Source organism: Schistocerca nitens, chromosome 5 (genome assembly GCF_023898315.1).
Source record: "Schistocerca nitens isolate TAMUIC-IGC-003100 chromosome 5, iqSchNite1.1, whole genome shotgun sequence".
Classification (NCBI taxonomy): Eukaryota; Metazoa; Arthropoda; class Insecta; order Orthoptera; family Acrididae; genus Schistocerca; species Schistocerca nitens.
This window is the reverse complement of record NC_064618.1, coordinates 546,454,798-546,475,974: the sequence shown is the minus strand read 5'-3', so window position 1 is coordinate 546,475,974 and position 21,177 is coordinate 546,454,798. Positions and strand designations below refer to the sequence as shown.

The window sequence follows — 21,177 nt, the reverse complement described above, 5'->3', positions numbered from 1 at the left end:
TTTAAATAATTATTTATTGCTTCTTTGTGTTGTGAGTGAGAAATTTCGCAATCGATTTTAAACTGCGTGATTATATTTTTATTTAAATAATACATTAGAATTTTATCCACGACTTCACCCGTGGTCGCGTATAGCTCTTCCTTCCAATCCCTCCGTCCGTGTATTCTCCCCTCTTTCTCTTCAGCCGTGGCCATCAACTTGCATACCTCCTGGAACGCATTCCAATACTACCTGTTCAACACACTGGTCCTGCAGAGCAACTGAGATGTCAACTGTTACCAAACTTTTTCAGCTCCACCTCCACCCTTACCGAACGCACGGAGAAGAAAGAGAGTTGATAGTACATTGTCACTCAGATCTGAGCTATGTCTGAAATATCACGTCTCTAGCTCATCGAGTAGTTAGTTTAAACTCAATTACAAAATTTGTATCGAACAAACAGACAGATAAGAAAGCGACCTAATAAAAACGTATAGAAATGCTCAATGTTGATTCAATAAAACCATAGTTCACATTTTAATCTTACGCAAACACCACGTTTGTTATTCAAATGAAATTTCTTTCTCTGCCGTAGACAAAAGGTAATATGCTATATACTATGCCTACGATTTGTTCAGTAATCCAACAGGCAGAGAAAACAGTAATACATTGCCTTGAAATACTTGTAGCATTAATAAAATAATTTATCTTGATATTTGACAGAGTTTCAAGTGTTGAAAACTGAGTGCCAGAACCTTACATCTACATCAACATCTATAATCCGCCTTCCGCTGTAAAGTGCTCGACAGAGGGTACTCCATTGTACCACGAATTGCGGTTTCTTCCCATTCCAGTCGCGTATGGACTGCGGGAAGTATGACTGCTTAAATGACTCGGTACGTTCTGAAAATTGGGCTTGTCTTGTCTTCACGCTCCCTACAAAAGCAATATGAAGGTGGTTATTCTGTGTTTCTGGATTCCTCACTTAATATTGCTTCTTGAAACTGTGTGATAACGAGACAGTTGGTGACCGTCTTAATGACCCTGTCAATTGTCAATTCCTGTTTTTTAACATCTCTGTGACTCTCTCCCATGAGTCAAACAAACCTGTGACTATTGGTACTGCCTCTCTTTGCATACGTTTCGTATTCCTTGTTAGTCCTACTTGATATGGTTCCCACACACTTGGGCAATATTCTAGAACGGGTCGTAAATGTCTTGTATAAACAATGTTTTTGCACTTTCCTAACTGCCAATGAACCGAAATCTGCCACCACCTTCGCCTATGACTGAGCCAGTCTGAGAATCCCACCTCCTATCCCCACAAATAATTACATTCAGTTATCTGTTATAGCTGCCATCGGCTTTTCCGCAGTTGTAACACCGGCTCCCATCAGAACACCACAGTTAAGCGCCGTTGAGTTTGGCTAGCGCTTGTATGGGTGACCGTCCGGTCTATGGAGCGCTGTTGGCAAGCAGAGTGTAGTGAGTCCTTGTGAGGCAAATTGAGGAGCTACCTGAGTGAGAAGTAACGGCTACGGTCACGAAGACTGGTAACGGCAGGGAGAACAGTGTGCTGATTATATGCCCCTCTCGATACTCGCATCCAGTGACGCCAATAAGTTGAGGATGACACGGCGGTCGTTCAGTACAGTTGAGCCTTCCGAGGCTTGTCGGGCGAAGTTTAGTTTTATCTTTTGGAGTTGACTGTTCCTAACTGTGAGTCACTGATAGTGTAGTCTTAGGACTTTATTTTCCTATCTCATTGGATATTTTTTGCAATTTTATTTTCGGACATTGCTTCACTTTAGACACATTCTTAATCTGTAAACAGTCTGAGGTTACGATTAATATTGAAGATAGACTTATTTTGTTTAGGTGACAGTGAACTGGTAGTTCCACTGGGACAAAATTACTCTGTAACTACGGCATATGATCTGAAGATGGACAAAATGTCATTTTGAAATAATCAGTGATGTACAGACAGAATGAAAGCCTAATTTGTATAAATAAAGATCGCGGATAACTTCCTGTGACAAGTACATTAATACTCCGCAAGCCACCTGAGGTGTGTATCGGAGGGTACTTATGGTTTCACTAACTAATTCCACCTTACCTGTTCCCTTCGCGAATGGCGCGTAGAAAGAATGAGTGTCGGTAAACATCCGTATTATCTCAAATTTCTCCAATTCTTCTCGTTGTGGTCATTTCAGTTGACGTATTCGGGAGGATGTAATATGTTTTCCGACTCTTCCCGGAACGTACTCTCCCAGAATTTCATTAGTGAACCTCTCTGTGATGCACAATGCTTTTCTTGTAGCATCTGCCACTGGAGTTGGTTGAGCATATCTGTAACGCTCTTGTACGGTCCAAACGATCCTGTGGCGAAACCCGCCGCTCTTCATTGGATTTTCTCTATCTCTTCTATTAATCCTGAGAAGTCAAGGATCCAAGACTGATGAGCAATACTCAAGAATCGGTCAAACATTTGTTCTGTAAGCCATTTCTTTCGTAGGCAAATTACATTTCCTTATGATTCTTCCTATGAAACCCAGACTAATATATTTTTTCCTAGGTTTTTCATGCACTCATTCTGCTGAAGGTCGCTGCGGGTGGTTACTCCTAGATATTTTAAGGAAGATACTGTTTCCAACAACTTGTCATCAGTAGTGTAGTTCTACAGTCGTTTATTTCTTTTCCTGTGTGTGCACAGTATGTTACATTTATTTGCGCTTAGGGTCAACTGCCACTATCTCCACCATACATCAGTCCTCTGTAGGTCTTTCTGGTGATCGATACAGCCTGCTGACGTTCCTACCTTCTTATAGACAACTTCCGACGTTTGCTACTAGATCATTTACGTATATTGTAAACAGCAACGGTCCTATCGCACTTCCTTGAAGTAGCCCTGAAATTATCTTTACATCTGTTGATTTTTTTCCGTTAAGAGCGAGGTGTTGAGTTCCGTCTGCAAGGAACTCTCGAACAGAGTCGCAAGTCGGATCCAATACTCCGTTAAGTTCGTACTTTCTTTTCTTTTTTCACTAGACGACATTGCGGGACAATACCAAAAGCTTTTCTGAAGTCAATATGTCCAAATTTGATAAGCTATTAATACTTATGCTAGATCATTAATATACAACATAAAAAGTAAAGGTCCAACACGCATCGGTGGGACAAGACTGAAACTGTTCCTACACTCTCCATGCGACATAACGTGCTGCGTCCTCCTTATTAGGAAGTCCTCACTCAGTCCATTCACTAATTTTGTATGATACGCCATATGACAGTACTTTCGTTAATAATAACTGTTGCCTCTAGGAGTGGCAGCGCGGTTTGAGGCGCCATGTCACGGATTGAGCGGCCCCTTACGCCGGAGGTTCGAATCCGTCGGGCATGGGTGTGAGTGTTGTTCTTAACATAAGTTAGTTTAACTAGTGTGTAAATCTACGGACCGATGACCCCAGCTGTTTGAGCCCTTAGGAATTCACGAACAATTAAACATTAATAATTGTTGGTGTTGTACTGAGTCAGGATGCGAGTTCAGTTAAGTAAGATTTATTTTCGCAGGGGGGAGGGGGGGGGAGGAGGAGGAGAGGTTTAGAAGCACCTCTCCCTGTTCCTTGCTGAGTACTTCCTTGAGTTGCATTGTACGTGATCCGCTTTCATCCACGTTCGTACACTATCCGAATTACCCTGAAGTTTCGCCAGTCTTGACAAGGTCTTGCTCCCTCTTTCAAAAATGGTTCAAATGGCTCTGAGCACTATGGGACTCAACTGCTGTGGTTATCAGTCCCCTAGAACTTAGAACCACTTAAACCTAACTAACCTAAGGACATCACACACATCCATGCCCGAGGCAGGATTCGAACCTGCGACCGTAGCAGTCCCACGGTTCCGGACTGCGCGCCTAGAACCGCGAGACCACCGCGGCCGGCGCTCCCTCTTTCACCCCCATTTATTGTCCGCAAACGTATCTTCACTTCTGCTCCAATCCTGGCCCCCAAAATGTCTACTTCTTCAGTGCCAACAGCATCACCTCCCCCTGGACAGGTTTGCCTCTTCACACCTCTTTTCATTTCCGCTGTTCAGTACCCTTTTTGGCCATAATTCCTTACTCTCCACCCGCTGTGTGCTTGAATATTCTACGTTAACGAATTAAAATTATTGAATACCAGCAACAGTTCGTTTATTCCATTTTGAACACCTCAGTAAACTTGTGTCACACTCCCACTAGCAGCATCGACAAAATAATTGTAATTGAGCCATCCTGCAATAGTTTATCAGCGTATAAAATGCACTCCCGATAAACACAGAAAAAGTTTATAGTAACACCCAACTCTTTAAAGGCCTTCCTCACAACAATGTATGTTTTCTTGGTACTGTTTGGCAAAATACACATATCAAAAAAAGTTTTGCATCACCCCGGTTCCCAGAACTCCTGAAGATAGACGTAGACTGTGGATATTGTTTCACAGACACAGTCCCTTTGACTGTTCAGAGATGTCACTAAACCCACCCAAAGATGTAAACAACCATTCATGAGCAGCGCCTATTAGACGGAGGGGGTCCGACAGTCGATCACTCCCAGTCATTCCACCAGGAAGGAGGTACACGACTCGTGTTGTCTGTAGTTCAACCGTGCCTAGACGGTCAATAGCGCGGTTCGATGCCGTCCGCATTGTTACTTTGTATCAGGAGGGGCTCTCAACAAGGAAAGCATCCAGGCGTCTCGGAGTGAACCAAAGCGATGCTGTTCGGACATGGTGGAGATACAGAGAGACAGGAACTGTAGACGATGTGCCTCGCTCAGGCCGCCCAAGGGCTACTACTGCAGTAGATGACCGCTACCTACGGATTATGGCTCGGAGGAACGCTGACAGCAACGCCACCATGTTGAATAATGCTTTTCGTGCAGCCACAGGACGTCGTCTTACGACTCAAACTGTGCGCATTAGGTTGCAAGATGTGCAAATTCACATGCGACGTCGATGGCGAGGTCCATTTTTGCAACCACGACACAATGCAACGCGGTACAGTGGTACGGCCCAACAACATGCCTCATTGACCGCTCAGGATTGGCATCACCTTCTCATCACCGATGAGTGTCGCATATGCCTTCAATCAGACAATCGTCGGAAACGTGTTTGGAGGCAACCCGGTCAGGTTGAACGCCTTAGACACACTGTCCAGCGAGTGCAGCAAATTGGAAGTTTCCTGCTGTTTTTGGGGTGGCATTATGTGGGGCCGACGTACGCCACTTGTGGTCATGGAAGGTGCCGTAACGGCTGGACGATACGTGAATGCCATCCTCCGATCGTTAGTGCAACCATACCGGCAGCATACTGGCGAGGCATTCGTCTTCATGGACAATTCGTGCCCCCATTGTCCACATCTTGTGAATGACTTCCTCCAGGACAACGACATCGCTCGACAAGAGTGGCCAGCGCGTTCTCCAGACATGAACCCTATCTCATATGCCTGGGATAGATTGAAAAGGGCTGTTTATGGACGACGTGACCCACCAACCACTCTGATGACTCTAGGCCGAATCTCCGTTGAGGAGTGCGACAATATGGACCAATAACTTTTCTGGAAACTAGAAATCTACTCTGTAGGAATCAGCATGGGTTTTGAAAAAGACGATCGTGTGAAATCCAGCTCGCGCTATTCGTCCACGAGACTCAGAGGGCCATAGACACGGGTTCACAGGTAGATGCCGTGTTTCTTGACTTCCGCAAGGCGTTCGATACAGTTCCCCACAGTCGTTTAATGAACAAAGTAAGAGCATATGGACTATCAGACCAATTGTGTGATTGGATTGAAGAGTTCCTAGATAACAGAAAGCAGCATGTCATTATCAATGGAGTGAAGTCTTCCGAAGCAAGAGTGATTTCAGGTGTGCCGCAGGGGAGTGTCATAGGACCGTTGCTATTCACAATATACATAAATGACCTTGTGGATGACATCGGAAGTTCACCGAGGCTTTTTGCGGATGATGCTGTGGTATATCGAGAGGTTTTAACAATGGAAAATTGTACTGAAATGCAGGAGGATTTGCAGCGAATTGACGCATGGTGCAGGGAATGGCAATTGAATATCAATGTAGACAAGTGTAATGTGCTGCGAATACATAGAAAGAAAGATCCCATATCATTTAGCTACAATATAGCAGGTCAGCAACTGGAAGCAGTTAATTCCATAAATTATCTGGGAGTAGGCATTAGGAGTGATTTAAAATGGAATGATCATATAAAGTTGATTGTCGGTAAAGCAGATGCCAGACTGAGATTCAGTGGAAGAATCCTAAGGAAATGCAATCCGAAAACAAAGGAAGTAGGTTACAGTACGCTTGTTCGCCCACTGCTTGAATACTGCTCAGCAGTGTGGGATCCGTACCAGATAGGGTTGATAGAAGAGATAGAGATGATCCAACGGAGAGCAGCGCGCTTCGTTACAGGATCATGTAGTAATCGCGAAAGCGTTACGGAGATGATAGATAAACTCCAGTGGAAGACTCTGCAGGAGAGACGCTCAGTAGCTCGGTCCGGGCTTTTATTGAAGTTTCGAGAACATACCTTCACCGAGGAGTCAAGCAGTATATTGCTCCCACCTACGTATATCTCGCGAAGATACCATGAGGATAAAATCAGAGAGATTAGAGCCCACACAGAGGCATACCGACAATCCTTCTTTCCACGAACAATACGAGACTGGAATAGAAGGGAGAACCAAATAGAGGTACTCAAGGTACCCTCCGCCACACACCGTCAGGGGCTTGCGGAGTATGGATGTAGATGTAGATGTAGATGAACAGTGCCTTGATGAACTTGTGGATAGTATGCAACGACGAATACAGGCATGCATCAATGCAAGATAACGTGCTACTTGGTATTAGAGGTACCGGTGTGTAAAGCAATCTGGATCACCACCTCTGAAGGTCTCGCTGTATGGTGGTACAACGTGAAATGTGTGGTTTTCATGAGCAATAAAAAGGGCGAAAATGATGTTTATGTTGATCTCTATTCCAATTTTCTGTACAGGTTCCGGAACTCTCGGAACCGAGGTGATGCAAAACTTTTTTTGATGTGTGTATATTGTTTCAGAAACAATTTGTCGAGATCTTCATATTGTGGTAGTCGTTACCGGTTCTCAGTGCCCATGCATCGCCTCCCAACCCACCTCTCATGTATTCATTGTTTCTTCTATCAAAGCAGTAACCCTCCAAACTGTCTGAGAAGACGTGCAACTTGCAACTAGTACCTAAAACGTGAAATTTACACCTCATTTATTAATTATCATCACTGAAGTCTCTGCCCCTGTCGAGCCTCTCCCTTAATGAAACCATAGTTAATAGGTTGAACTAATTCGCACCTCTAACTTCTCATTCTGCTTTTTTGTGATTTCGTATCGAATCCCACCGTCCCAGTACAATTTTTGTGAGAGTTATCAGATTTAAAAACAGAGCAAACTGTTCTTCATTTACATTTAAGGTCCGTTCTTCGAGTCGATTATATCTCTCTTCTCACATTTCGGCAGACCTTTTATTCTTTTGTGCATAACGTGGCATCATCAATTAAATGTTTTCGCCTTATTTTCTTTTAAGATTTTGTGTGTATACTCATATACCTCTAGAGCCTCTGTCATTATTCCTCATTTATTTGATTCTGTTCCTGTCTCAACTTACTTATTATCTCGGTCAACACAGCTTCGTGATTTCATCTCATCGTCCCTTTTTACTTCCATGAGCCTCACGTCTGTGTTTTAAATGTAAAGCTGTGCTCAACGCGAAACTCGATTCGAAGACCACACTGTTTTTCTAGGCAGAGAATATTGGGCATAGTTTTCCCTTTACTCCCTCCAATCCTTGAACTGACTTATCCAGTCAGTTTCAGGGGAACCAACAATTTAAATTACACTACTAACGACGGTGCTTTTATACATTACTATACCATTGCTAGACGTGAGGAACGGGATAAGTGAAGAAAAAACCATAGGTCCGACTGAGTATTGAACTGGACTGGAAGTCTGTCACTTGCCTAAAGCCTTATGCACTAACTCGGTATGCCTTTAAGAATCTTGCAGCACCTTGCAACTAATCTTTTCCTCATTTGAGGCTCGCTTTGTACTATTGAATGTGTGGCTTTCTAGCAGGTTCTATAGTCTCTCGGTTGGTTTGGCATCTCTGCTAGTAAAGTTTATAAATTAAATATACAGCCGTCCAGCCATCCCCCCGCCCCTTCCCCTATCACTATCACCCAACCCCGTCCCCTGTTCCCAGTTCCTGCAGTCATCTTCGCCCATTCCTTCAGTTACTTTGATTAAGGAATATATAGTGCTAGTTCTTTTTACTCCAAAATGATCAATATTAATCCACACATATTATGAATGTATGTGTGTGTATGTATGTACGTACGTATGTTCCATACCTCTCTGTAAACTGCTGCACCGATTTCAACTAAACTTGGTACACATATCAATTAATGTCAGGCAATAACCGCTGTTGGGGAAGAACCACATACCTATCACAGGGGTGGGACTGGAAATGAAAAAGCAGTGTAGTCCATGACGCGCGATTACTCAGACTCTTTCATCAAGTATTTAGTAATGAGAGCACTTAGGGACTTGCAACAAGCTCTGCACCCAATATCAAACCTTTAAGAAACCTTTTCCCACTGACAACCCCGAAAAAATTATGAAAGGAAAGAATTTTATCGCGTGGTACATTTTTGCTGTTCATGCAGTAAAAGTGTGGCATCAGGCATGACATTTTAATTTATAACTTCTTTGCTACAAACTGTATTCGCGGCATATTTCGCAGACAGTATCCACATATTCTGATGATTGTGCCTACAAAATCTTATCACTGTACGACAAGTATATCAAGAGATATGATGTCATAAACACTGAGATGATTGAAGAACATCTGCATCATGAATGCCGTTTGAATTTATTACTTCTTCTGCTGCTACGAATACTGTTCGCAACACATTTCCCTGGCAGTATCCACATGTTCCGCCGAGTGGATCCTCAAAATTTGATCATTGTACTACACGTAGTTGTGAAGACATGGCGTCATGAACATTGAGCTCTGTGAAAATGAAACTTAATGGCGAAATTCACAAGAGATACAGGTGAAATATGTTTACAAATATGTGTGAAATATATTAAATATGCCGGCCGAAGTGGCCGTGCGGTTAAAGGCGCTGCAGTCTGGAACCGCAAGACCGCTACGGTCGCAGGTTCGAATCCTGCCTCGGGCATGGATGTTTGTGATGTCCTTAGGTTAGTTCGGTTTAACTAGTTCTAAGTTCTAGGGGACTAATGACCTCAGCAGTTGAGTCCCATAGTGCTCAGAGCCATTTTTTTTATATTAAATATATGAGAAATATTTGTGGCATGTGCATATGCGGGCAGCGCCAGGGCTAAGAAACTCCTCCTAAACCCCTGGATCGGTTTCAACCAAACTTGGTGTAGGCTACAAATTATTCACTGTCTGAAAGAAATGCTGCGGGAGTAAGGACCAGAACCCTCCTGTTGGGATGGGGGGATAAAGTGGAGAGAGAAAAGTGAAGGAAGAAGGAGATGGACAGATAGAGGAGGAGGAGGGGATGAACAGAGAAATGCAGAGGAGAGATGGGCATAGAGAGGGAGGAGGAGGAAATAAGGAGTGAGGAGTAGATAAAGGAGGCAGGAAGAGATGGTCTGAGAGGAGGGAGGAGCAGATGGGCTGAGGGGGGGGGGAGGGGAAGGGGAGGGCGGAAGCTGATGGACCGAGAGAGTGGGGAGGACTAGATAGACAGAGAGAGGGAGGAGTAGCAGATGGACAGAGAGAGGGGCAGGAGGAGACAGAGAGTGAGAGCGGCGGTGCAGGAGGTGGGCAGAGAGAGAAGGAGAAGGAGACTGGCAGAGAGGAGGATGAGGGAGATGAACGGAGAGTGAGCGGAAGCAACACATGGACAAACAGAATTGGGATAAGCACACACCCAGGCAATGCCGAATACTCAACTAGTATAATATAATATGCTCGCAATATCCTTTTCAGCGCCTCTGCGCCTTTTGCCCATATTTTACACCATTATTCACGTTATTATTACTTTAGGAGATCTTCAGAAAGCATATCCCATGCGATCCCTGAGTACTTCGGCCCGTTACATTAGATGGACGCTCGCCGTCACTCTCCTCGCGCATTACGCTGAAAGATGGGCCTCCCTGTCGCCACTGCTGCTCTCCATGCTGCCTCTCAATCTACCCTTGCTCCATGTCCGACAATAACAGCGCATTAGTTTACCTCAGTTTTTTCCATGGCACCTGAAACCAGTTCGTTGCTTTTGCATCAACTTTTATCAGCTACAGCTCACATATAGCATCTACACTGTCCGTTTCTTAGAGTCTGTCTTTATCTTTCTAATCCAGAGTTCACCTTCCCTTCTGCGGAATGCAATCTCATGGTAAGAATACACCCTACATCAGCAACTCCACCAAGCAGCGAATGTCAACTACACTGAAGCGCCAAAGAAACGTATAGGCAAGAGTATTCAAATGCAGAGATATGTAAACAGGCAGAATACGGCGCTGCGGTCGGCAACGCCTATATAAGACAAGTGTCTGGCGCAGTTGTTAGATCGGTTACTGCTGCTACAATGGCAACATTTCAGTGAATTTGAACGTGGTGTTTAGTCTGCGCACGAGCGATGGGACACAGCTTCCCTGGAGTAGGGATTTTCCCGTACGACCATTTCACGAGTGTACCGTAAATATCAGCAGTCTGGTAAAACATCAAATCTCCAACATCGCTGCGGCCGGAAAAGGATCTTGCAAGAACGGGACCAACGATGACTGAAGAGAATCGTTCAACTTTACAGAAGTGCAACCCTTCCGAAAATTGTTGCAGATTTCAGTACTGGACCATCAACAAGTGTCACTGATATGGGCTTTTGGAGACGAAGTCCCACTCGTGTACCCTTTTATGACTGCACGACACAAAGCTTTACGCCTCGCCTGGCCCATCGACACCAACGTTGGACTGTTGATGCCTAGAAACATGTTTCCTGGTCGGACGAGTCTCGTTTCAAATTGTATAGAGCGGATGGACGTGTACTGGTATGGAGACAACCTCATGAATCCATGAAGCCTGCATGTCAGTATGTTCAAGCTGGTGAAGGCTCTGTAATGGTGTGGGGCGTGTGCAGTTGGAGTGATATGGGACCCCTGATACGTCTAGATACGACTCTGACAGGTGACACGTACGTAAGCATCCTGTCTGATCACCTGCATCCATTCATGTCCATTGTGCATTCAGAAGGACTCGGGCAATTCCAGCAAGACAATGCGGCACCCCACATGTCCAGAGTTGTTACAGAATGGCTCCAGGAACTTCTTCTGAATTGAAACGCTTCCGCTGGCCACCAGACTCCCCAACATGAACATTATTGAGCATGTTTGGGATGCCTTGCGACGAGATCTCCACCGCATCCTGATCTTATGGATTTATGGGCAGCCCTGCAGGATTCATGGTGTCAGTTCCCTCCAGCACTAATTCAGACATTAGTCGAGTCCATGCCATGTCGTGTTGCGGCACTTCTGCTTGCTCGCTGGGGCCCTACACGATATTAGGCAACTGTACCAGTTTCTTTGGCTCTTCATTGTATATTTGTGTCTCACCCAAATAATCGGTTACCTGGACAAAACTGTTCTTATGCACACATTGGTAGTTAACGCAAATAGGTATCACAGTTAGTTGCTCTAGGAAACTATACGCTGCATACGAATCCCTTGAATCAGCATTACATCTAGTACCAGGTTATTCGTAAGAACCTCCGGGGTTTCAAAAGACGACTGTGCAAAAACTAAAAGACGTACAGCAACTAGACAGTATCAGTGGAGAGAACATCTCTCCAACTCATATTACAGGTGCTGAGTATGGGCACGTCTGTGATGCGTCAGATGTGAAGGCGTGCGAGGATTTAGCTGACTTCGCTGACAGGTAAAGATAAAAAGATAAGATTAATATTTAAAACTTTAAATGGCGGACAGGGTGGGCAGCAGTCTGCGGTTGTTTGCTGACGATGCTCTGGTGTACGGGATGGTGTCGAAGGTGAGTGCCTGTAGGATGATATAAGATGACTTAGACAAAATTTCTAGTTGATGTTATTTATGACAGCTGGCTCTAATAGTAGAAAAATGTAAGTTAATGCGGATGAGTAGGAAAAATTGTCCGAATACAGCGTTAGTTGTGTCCTTCTTGACACAATCACGTTGTTTAAATATCTGGGCGTAATGTTGCGAAGCAATATGAAATGGAACAAGCATGTAACGACTGTAGTTGGGATTATTGGGAGCATTTTAGGGAAGTGTGATTCATCTGTAAAGGATACCGCTTGTAGGACGCTCTTGTGACCTATTCTAAAGTACTGCTCGAGTGTTTGGGACCTGCATCAGGTCGTATTAAAGGAAGACATCGAAGCAAGTCAGAGGCGGGCTGCTTGATTCTTTATTGGCAGATTCGAACAACACGCAGATGTTACAGAGACGCTTCGGGAGTGAAATGCGAAACCTTGGAGGGAAGACGACGTTCTTTTCGAGGAACGCTACTCAGAATACACTATGGGATCGAAAGTATCCGGACACCTGGATGAAAATGACTTACAAGTTCGTGGCGCCCTCCATATCGGTAATGCTGGAATTCAGTATGGTGTTGGCGCACCCTTAGCCTCGATGGCAGCTTCCACTCCCACAGGCATACGTTCAATCAGGTGCTGGAAGGTTTCTTGGAGAATGGCAGCCCATTCTTCACAGAGTGTTGCACTGAGGAGAGGTATCGATGTCGGTCGGTGAGGCCTGCCACGAAGTTGGTGTTGCAAAACATCCCAAAGGTGTTCTATAGGATTCAGGTCAGGACTCTCTGCACGACGGTCCATTACAGGGATGTTATCGTCGTGTAACTACACCGCCACGGGTCAGGTCGTCTATTATGAACAGGTTCTCGATCGTTTTGAAAGATGCAATCGCCATCTCCGAATCGCTCTTCAACAATGGGAAGCAAGAAGGTGCTTAAAACATCAATGTTGGCCTGTCCTGTGATAGTGCCACGCCAAACAACAAGGGGTGCAAGCCCCCCCAATGAAAAACATGACCACCATAACACTACCGCCTCGGAATTTTACTGTTGGCACTACACACGCTGGCAGATGACGTTCATCTGGCATTCGCCACACCCACATCCTGCCATCGGATCGTCATATTGTGTACCGTGATTCATCACTGCACATAACATTTTTCCACTGTTCAATCGTCCAATGTTTACGCCCCTTACACCAAGCGAGGCGTCGTTTGACATTTACCGGCGTGGTGTGTGGCTTATGAGCAGCCGCTCGACCATGAAATCCAAGTTTTCTCACCTCCTGCCTAACTTTCATAGTAAAGCAGTGGATCCTGATGCAGTTTGGAATTCCTGTATGATGGTCTGGATAGATGTCTGCCTATTACACATTACGACCCTCTTCAGTTGTCGGCGGTCTCTGTCAGTCAACAGACGAGGTCGGCCTGTACACTTTTGTGCTGTATGTGTCCCTCCACGTTTCCACCTCGCTATCGCATCGGAAACAGTGGACCTATGGTTGTTTAGGAGTGTAGAGATCTCGCGTACAAACGTATGACACAAGTGACACCAAATCACCTGACCCGGTTCGAAGTCTGTGAGTTCCGCGGAGCGCCCCTTTCCGCTCTCTCACAATTTGTAATGACTACTGAGTCCGCTGATACGGATTACCTGGCAGTAGGTGGCAGAAAAATGAACCTAATGTGAAAATCGTATGTTTTTGGGGCTGTCTGGATACTTTTGATCACATAGTGTATTTAGAGAACCGACATTTGAGGCTGACTGCAGAATTCTGCCAACATACATTTCGTGTTAGGACCGCCAAGATATGATACATGAAATTACAGCTCATGTACATAGCCGTTTTTCCCTCGCTGTATCTCCAAATGGAACAGGAAAGGAAGCGATTAGTAGTACCCTCCACCACGCACCGTACGGTAGCTTGCGACGTATGTATGTAGATGCAGAAGTAGAACGAAATCGTGGCATCCATGGACAACTTGCTTATGTACCAAAAACATATTATTCCGTAACGGCAATATCAGTACGATCAGTACAAGCTAGTTTTAAACCTGAAAATTAAGCATCAGATGTAAACATAGGATTTTCTTAAAGTTAGCGTGACAGTGTGTGAATTCATAAATGATCTATTGATTTCGTGTAAACTGGCACAAATATCAGAAATGTGTAATATTACTGATATAATGAACGTTAATTTTTTCATGTGCTAAGATAAAAAATAGCCAAAAGTTTATATATGGCTTCTAATTTATAAATATTAAATATCCACAAAGTTAATACAGTAATCATAAAACTATTTTTATTTTGTTACCAAGTTGTCAGATGGTACGCTTATACCCAAGATACATCAATAGCAACATACATCTCGAATGAAAGGGCTTCACACAGTATTTTAGTAAGTAGGTGCCCATACAGTACTGGTTACGTATGACCTGTAGTTCAAAATTTAGTTGTTACTTGTACAGCATTACTGCTGAGCAGCTCTCAGTGTTCATAAATTGCTGACATATGTAACAAATTTGTTTGGATGCTACTATCGTGTATTTTTCGTGGAAGCACAATGACCAGATTCCAGACAGACGAAATAATAGTTGCCTTGGCTCAGGGGATACTTCGGCATGACACAAGATGAGATGCTAGGACAGCCGGCGAAGCAGTGAGTCAGATTTCCTCTACTGTACAGACAGGCTGAATCTCTGTCGTCAAGATGCAGATGTTACAGGAACAGGAAGAAATGTAGCAGTCCTCCCAACTGACAAAGGGACGAGAATATACAAAAAAAAAAAAAAAAAAAAAAAAAAAAAAAAAAAAAAAACAGCCTGATAGGAGCAAGTTTGCAGACATAAAAATATCTAATTACCTCTAGTAGGAATTAACGGTGATGGCAGATAACAAAAGTTTTAAGAAAAAATTGAAATCATTTCTCCTTGGTAACTCCTTCTCCTTAGGTGAATTCCTGAGTAGATTGGAACTCTTTGGATCACATTTATCAAAGATAAAAACAAAAAATCTTGTTTGGTAAGTAGCCAGCATATAATAGTGTTTTCACAAAGTAAATTAATCTTATTTGTGAACCTACTGAGCGTTCCACATCACGGTGTGTTGTCCCGAAACGACCCACGGAGCACGCAAAAAATAAAAATAAAAAAAAACCAAACTATACTTAAAAGATATGGTTTTCTTAGGCAAGACCACTTATGCACCTCGCATCACATTGTTGTCAGACTGTTGTTCATCATATCTGTTCAGCGTAGATAGACAGACATCTGACATCTCCGTGCTGCAAGGCTCACCCACATGAACTTGCGCATTTCAGTCACGTGATATTGCAGTGCTCAATGTCCGAAAGACAGTGGCGACATATTTCATACATCATTAATCAAATCAGGAATACCTTTATCCATAAGTATTGCGACAATGTTCCGACACCGCGCCCGGCGGGCTGTCACCCTTGCTAGACTTCGGAAGAAGTGGGTAGCTTGCTCTAACCCAGTTACGTGAAGGCCAAGAAGACCGCCGAAATATGTCACTCCTGCCATCTCCTCAGCTTCAATTAAAACTTACAGATATTTACCAGGTCACTGTAGTTTCAGGTCACCTTTATGCCTTGCTAACGAATAACGTTTATGAAGAGTGAATATCGAAATTGTATTGAACATCGATGTGAGCTGTGTTATCCAGGGCTAAACGGGCTAGCGAATTTGTGTCACATAATTTAAAACATGGCTGTTGGTATTAACTGATTTAATTCTATGTTAAAATATAATACACCTGAGTGACATTTCCGTCTTTAGGTGAAGTTGCACTGAAACAGTTAATTCAGAAAGAATTTTTTTAAACACTCGTATTCTTTATAAACGTTTAAATTATCATTTTTAAGTATTCTTCCAATTGGTTTGCGTTATATGAAATAAAAAAGATCTCTAGTGAGGATAAGGAACTGTTTTATCTTTTTTGCAGATGCGACTGCAGTTTTCTTACCTCACAAGGCATATCCACACGTCATTTTAATAACAGATATATTCGCACTGAGAACCAATGAGTAAGTACGTAAATATATTTTTAATTTTTCTCGTTCTCTTCGACTCGGAATCATCGTACATAATTTTTGCGCACTCGCAGTACTGAAAGTGTGAAAACTTTTAAATGGTACGTCCATGCCATCCGAAAGCGATGACAGAGTATTTCACAAGTTTCGGATATACCACATCATAATTTCCTTACAATGCCTCTTTACCTGTAAGCTCCCAGCTCACTGGAGAGGCTGGTCTCAGGCACTGCAGATTCATAGCGACTAACTCCGTATCTCCTCTCCTCCCGTGACTCTTATAGCTGAGCAACAGCGAAATATCGAATACCGATTATCTTCCTAAATGCTTTTCGAAAATCAGAAGCTCTTTCATTAGAGTCAGGGTGGTAGCTCTGGATATCCGTTTGGCTGAAAGGAACGATTTAATCTGAAGAACGGCATTTAAGAATAATTGATCAATAGGTTAGGAGAAGTGCTTGACGGTAACTGACAAAGGAAATAAAGCTCTTCAACGTACCAGTACTGTCTAACAATCTCACGCCGTCGACAAAGATGCTTCAAACAGAATAAGCAACTGTTGTGCAGTGACCAAACAAGCAGTAAGCGGGACGTGCTTCTGCTCGGTCTCGCTGTGGCGGTCAACGTTAATTGAAGACATTGCCGTCTATTCTCCGTTAAAAACTCAGTGATCAAACGATCTTAAGTAGCTCTTGTTAATGTTCCCCGTTTGTTCTCTTTAGCATGACAGTCACAAGAGCACGGGGTTTCCCTTTCGTTCACGGCCGCCTCTCTACCTCACCCGGCAGTTGAGCGTGACGTCACAATCGCGAACAGACATGTAATCGTGAACCTAGCTTGCAGTTAATAGATGCATGACTTCGGAGAACTAAATCAATAAAAATGGTTTGAATATAAGCTCCATCATACTCAAAAGGAGAAAAATGTCCAGTACAGTAAATATAGAGACACCGTTAACAATTTTTTGCGCACAAACAAATTGTGATACGTCCTTAAATACAGACATACGCTTTTGTTGCACAGGAAGTATTGGTAATTACTATACTCCCCAGAAACAGTCTTAATTAATTGAAAAGGAGACCATAAGAACAGCACTCATTTTGGAGAACAAATTGTTATGTACTTCAGAAAGCACAATTAAGACAATCACACTCCCCTTCCTGTCATTACATTTTAATAGAATGTTTAGCAACTGTTCATGACAATAGTGTATTATTCAGTCAATAAACATCTGAGAAAATACACGATAGCAGAATAAAAACTGTACCAGTAAACATAGGCCTACAAACGGCCTGCTTGCGAGAGAATTGCGAACGTGTTGTCCCTAGCAGTATTAAATCTTGTCCTCGGTAATATAAATATACGCTCTAAGACAAAAAAGAAAGAAAGAAAACGATGCAGTATGAAGGAATTATCCGAATGGGATGGAAGTCGGTTGATGTGAGGTACATGTACTTACAAACAAATGATTACAATTTCAGAAAAATTGGATGATTTATTTACGAAAATAGCTTCACAAACCGAACAAGTCAACAATGTATTGGTCCAGCTCTGGCCCTTATGCAAGCTGTTATTCGACTTGGCATTGATTGACAGAGTTGTTCGATGTCCTCCTGAGGAATATCATACCAAAGTCTGTCCAATTGGAGCGTTACATCGTCAAAATATCGAGCCCTGCCCAGAGTGCTCCAATCTTTCTCAATTAGGGAGAGATCCAACGACCTTGCTGGCCAATGTATGGTTTGGTAAGTGAGAAGACAAGCAGTAGAAACTCTCTCCGTGTTCAGGCAGGCATTATCTTGCTGAAATAAAAATCCAGGGCGGCTTGTCATGAAAGGCAACAAAACGGGACATAGGATATCGTCGTCGTACGCTGTGGTTGTTGGGGTACCGCAGATGACAATCAAAGGGGTCCTCCTACGAAGATAAAAGGCACCCAGACCATTACTCCTGGTGGTCAGGATGAATGGCAGGTAAACCACTACTGTTCAGGGCGTCTCCAGACATGTCTTTCCTGGTCTTCAGGGATCAGTCCGAAGCGGGACTCATCAGTGATGACAATTCCAGACTGAAGACGTGCCTGGAGACGCCCTAGACAACGGTGGGATACCAATGTGACTGTCTCCCGCCATACAGCCCTACAACTAGGATTGATTATCCTAGGAGTCATTTCATTTCACAGCAGAATTCGTTTGGTTGTCATCCGCGGCACCTTTACAGCACAGAGGTACGCCGACGATATTCTACGCCTCCTTTCGTTGCCCTTCATTGCAATCCATCCTGGGCTTACATTTCAGCCAGATAATGCCAGCCCACACATGGTGAGAGTTTCTACTGCTTGTCTTCGAGCTTGCCAAACCCTAACTTGGCCAGCAAGGTCGCCAGATCTCTCCCCAACTGAGAATGCTTGGAACATTGTGGGCACCACCCTCCAACCATCTTGGGATTTTGAGTATCTAACACACTAATAGGAAGAATTTGAGACTATATCCCTCAGGAGGACATCCATCAACTCTGTCAATCAGTACCTGGCCGTATAACTGCTTCCACAAGGGCCAAAGTTGGCCCAAGCATTTTTGACTTGTTCAGTTTCTCTTGAACAAATCATCCATTTTTTTCTGAAATTTTAATCATTTGTTTGTCTGCACAAGCACGTCACATCTACCGATTTCCATCCCATTCGGGTAATTCCTTTGTAGTGTGCCTGTTAAAGGATGTGTTTCACGTGTCATCTTGGCATTTGGATGCAATGTTGTTCTCGTTTCTGCAGTAAGTTACGAATTCTTTCAAGTAACTCCAGATCAGCACGTAAATCTTGACAAGAACTGTACTATCCACTACTCCAGTTGGTCAACCATCCCACCGGGAGTGCTATACACTTCACTTTTGAGACGATTGCAGACATAAAAATCAAGGCGACTGTCAAATGATCTTGACGGCCAAAGTACAGGCTCTGCTCAACTTGTCCATCTTGCATACTGATTAACAATTTAAAGGTACCTTGAAGTGCCTAGCAGCATTGTTTGCCATACGCAATTACGTAAATTACGTAGACTTCGATGTAAAGGAAAAAAACGTAGGAAGTAGAGACAGGTTTTATTTAAGTCTACAAAATATTCTGGGATCCAACGACCTGTTGTCCGTTTTTGCTATTTAAGCTTCGATGCCATTTATGATGAAACAGATAAAACTAAACAGGTTAAAAGCCATGTGTAGAAAAATTAAAAACGATCAAAAAGGAAATCCAAAAATACTAACATAACCCATTATTTTTAGTTTTTGCTTTGGCAGTACTTCTTTATGGAATCGGAACATTGGATGTGACCGAAAAAGAAAAAATCCAAGTTGACGCAGCAGGGATGAACATTTTGAATAAGATAAGTAACAGTTTGGTCAAACAAGAGCTCGAAGTTTTTTAGTGTCAACGATAAAATTAAAAATTGGAAGAAGGGGTAGAAAGCGCATTTAAATACAATGGAAAATAGCAGAATAAGAACAATAGTTTACAACTAAAAGGCAATGGGTCGAAGGAAATAAGACCCCGAAAGAGGTATGAATGATGAAAGCCTTAATGGGTGACATGTCCTAAAATTCATTGGAATGAAAGAAGAAGGAGAAGCAGAAGAAGAATATCCAACACTCTCTTACCATTTGATCAACTGCTCTCTAAAGAGCAAGACCATGCCTAACTCTTTTAAGTCATTCGTTCCGCCAACATATTGTTGTTTCAAATGAGGGCGTTTTGTATCGCAAGGGTAAGAGGCTATATATCTAACGTCATGTGGTATTGACCCGACTGCAGCCAGCAGTATGTAGCTGCAGTGGTTTGAAATGTAACAACACTATAATTCACTCATTGTCTGTCTTTAAAACCACTGATCAACTGTGGGTAATTCTGTAATAAGTACTTATATTTTGTTTCATTGAAACGATGTTGACATCAGGTTAATTTCGTTAGTAATGTTTGTAAATAACTGATTTCTTCTGAGGAAATGATTTTCTAACAAATTTCTGAACGTGGCCTTCAACCACAGAAACAGTTAATGTACTAAGTCTTTTAGTTTAGCGCCTTTTTCTCGCCTTGGCGCGTCACAGGGTTATTTGGTAACCGTGATAGCGTTACGGTGATGTTTAATAAACTCAAGTGGCAGACTCTGCAAGAGAGGCGCTCTGCATCGCGGTGTAGCTTGCTCGCCAGGTTTCGAGAGGGTGCGTTTCTGGATGAGGTATCGAGTATATTGCTTCCCCCTACTTATACCTCCCGAGGAGATCACGAATGTAAAATTAGAGAGATTAGAGCGCGCACGGAGGCTTTCAGACAGTCGTTCTTCCCGCGAACCATACGCGACTGGAACAGGAAAGGGAGGTAATGACAGTGGCACGTAAAGTGCCCTCCGCCACACACCGTTGGGTGGCTTGCGGAGTATGAATGTAGATGTAGAACGTGTAAAGAGAGCTCAGCTAACAGTCAATCGTAGCAGTACAGTGCAGTCGACGGCTAGTGCGCTCAACAAGCAGTTAATCTGGTGCAGTAAAATGTTGCACAATGGTAAATGGAGACGTCGGCATGGTGTATTTACAGTATGCTAACAATTCCTCTCTATTATATAATTGCATCGGTTGCAAAATTTTTTCGAGGCTATACCTGCGCCGCAATAGCTAACACCGCAAGTGCAGCAAGCACTGTGGCCAAGATATTCGATATGGTGAGCAGTAGTTACGTGTCCAAAAGAAACATGAAGATACCATAATGTGTTGACTGTTTACTGGCTACATTTCTATGCTTCAGTTAAAAAGCAAGAACGTTTTTCTTTTCTACTTACAAATGTGAAGACAAGATCAATCATCTTAGGAAAATCTGGAGTTAATTAGTTGTGGACAATATATTGTCATGATATATAATAACGTGTATTGGTCTTACTTCAGGGCTTAACATTCTCTTCCTCCCAAATCATTTTACGAGGTCATATTGTTCATCAAAGAGTAATTATAGACAGTATAATAATGTTTGTGCACTATTGCTTGGTTC

At 43.2% G+C, this 21,177-nt stretch overlaps 1 long non-coding RNA gene across 1 annotated transcript in view; it reads left to right on the top strand.

The window, feature by feature from the left end:
- Positions 1-12,035: 12,035 nt before the first annotated feature.
- LOC126260955 (uncharacterized) overlaps positions 12,036-21,177 on the top strand; it is a 30,548-nt gene continuing 21,406 nt past the window's right edge. The window contains exons 1-2 of the long non-coding RNA XR_007546673.1: positions 12,036-12,076; positions 16,061-16,142. This is a non-coding gene — a long non-coding RNA (uncharacterized LOC126260955). The remainder of the gene's footprint in view (positions 12,077-16,060; positions 16,143-21,177) is intronic.